The sequence below is a fragment of the Pteropus alecto genome, unplaced genomic scaffold (genome assembly GCF_000325575.1).
Source record: "Pteropus alecto unplaced genomic scaffold, ASM32557v1 scaffold78, whole genome shotgun sequence".
Lineage (NCBI taxonomy): Eukaryota > Metazoa > Chordata > Mammalia > Chiroptera > Pteropodidae > Pteropus > Pteropus alecto.
In genome coordinates, this window is record NW_006443124.1 from 14798686 (window position 1) to 14798952 (window position 267).

At 73.0% G+C, this 267-nt stretch overlaps 1 protein-coding gene across 2 annotated transcripts in view; it reads left to right on the top strand.

Moving 5' to 3' along the window:
- The first annotated feature begins 6 nt into the window (after nucleotides 1–6).
- The window catches only part of N4BP3 (NEDD4 binding protein 3), a 7895-nt gene continuing 7634 nt past the window's right edge, over nucleotides 7–267 (top strand). For both annotated transcript variants that reach the window (XM_006923221.3, XM_015598197.2), the window contains exon 1: nucleotides 7–205. The gene's annotated coding sequence lies outside the window, so the exon portion shown is untranslated. The remainder of the gene's footprint in view (nucleotides 206–267) is intronic.

Genomic DNA, 267 nt, shown 5'->3' on the forward strand with positions numbered 1-267 from the left:
CCTCTGGGGCAGGCGAGCGAGCGCTACCGAGCGCGTCCCTCCCTCGCCAATCCGGCTCTGGCGCCCGCCCGCGTTTTCCCGGCGTCTGCCGCCTGGCCGCTCCGGCCCGGCTCGCAGTCTCGGCTGGACGGACGCCCTGGAGGGAGGGTTCAAATCCGTGCGAGAAAACTGCAGCGCGCAAGGGGTGCGGAGCGGCACCAGCATGGTAAGTGGGGCGCGCCAGGGGCCAGAGCTGGACTCGGGGAGATGGGGGGCCGGCCGCAAGGT